This window comes from Meleagris gallopavo, chromosome 2 (genome assembly GCF_000146605.3).
Source record: "Meleagris gallopavo isolate NT-WF06-2002-E0010 breed Aviagen turkey brand Nicholas breeding stock chromosome 2, Turkey_5.1, whole genome shotgun sequence".
Taxonomy (NCBI): Eukaryota; Metazoa; Chordata; class Aves; order Galliformes; family Phasianidae; genus Meleagris; species Meleagris gallopavo.
Genome location: NC_015012.2, coordinates 89,022,448 through 89,023,932, shown reverse-complemented (window position 1 = coordinate 89,023,932; position 1,485 = coordinate 89,022,448).

Here is a 1,485-nt window from a genome sequence, read left to right as displayed (position 1 = left end):
TTTTGGCAGGACTGGTAAAGGATAGCTTCTGTGTCTTTGACTCTTTCAAGCTGCTTACTAAAATTTAAACAAGGGTTTTTGTTGGACATTTGTTTTTACTCGTCTCAAGGACTATATAGGACAAGCAACTCTATTTGTTTTCTCGTGTTTTGTTTTAGGAGCATTTAAATCAAAACTACTAATCTAAAACCCTAGAAGTACTATATCAAATAAAATGAATCAAGCCATTACAGCTGAACTGTACTAATATTTAGGCAACCTATTATATTTCCTAGTTTGTCTGACAGAGATGCCCTCTGCCTGCTTACTGGGTCACTTCAAAAATCATTAGAAAAGGCACGTTTCATCACAGCACTGTAGAAATTCCTTTCCTGCTTGGCACACACAAATGTTATTTTAAAATTCAGTTTCCATTGCAGACTCGTCCTGTGCACAGCAAAAGATAACTGCATATACTCATAGTCTCCCTTGCTCTCTAGTTACCTACTAGCATAAAAATTGCAAAATTTAAAAGGTTGTCTTAATTCCCTACTTAGTTTCTTGTTCACAGAATCAGAGAATCATCTAAGTTGAAAAGATACCTTCAAGAGCAGAAAGTCCATTCATCAGCATGAACTGTTGAGTCCCATCACTAAACCAAATCCCTTAGTGCCACCTCTACATGTCTCTTTAATACCTTCAGAGATGAGGACTTCACCACTTCCCTGAGTTGCCTGTTCCAACTTTTGACCACTCCCTCTTAATATCCAATCTGAATTTTCTCTAGTGCTTTCCTGGTGCTTCTCACTCGTCAGCTAAGAAAAGAGATCAGCAAGCAACTTTCCAGCCACTCTTTCTCAAGCCTATATTGCTGCATGGGTTTGCTATGACCCAAGTGCAGGGCTCAGCACCAAGCCTTGTTGACTGCTATGTGACTGGACTTGGCCGACTGACCCAGCCAATCCAAAACCCTTTGCAAAGCCACAAGCAGATTAACTGCCCTGACTAACTTGGTATCATTGCAAATTTACTAGGGGTGCACACAATTCCCTTTATCTAGATTAGTGATAAAATTGTTAAACAAACAGAACAAACAGTTATAAAACTCCACTCTGCATAAAGCAAGCTTCAGTAAATAAGTAAGGAATGGGTTCGTAATGCTTTGAACTTAGAAGCAAAATATATTCTTGGATTTTTCATTTTCTTTTTCTGAAAAGGTCAGAAAATTACAGGAGAGTCTAAGAAGACAGACTCCAAAGATAAAAATTACAGTGTAGAATAAGCCAGTTCTTTCAGAACAAACTTGTTCTTTACAGAACAATTTATTATGTCAAAATCATGATTTTGAGTGTACGAACACCTGTCCTATGAAGAAAGTCTGAGAAGGTTGGAGTTATTTAGCTCACCAATATATGTGAATATATATATTAAAATATGTGAATTTTGATCAAGCATGGATAAGTCTGTATTTCCACATAAAAACTGTATACTTAATTCTTTTCCCCC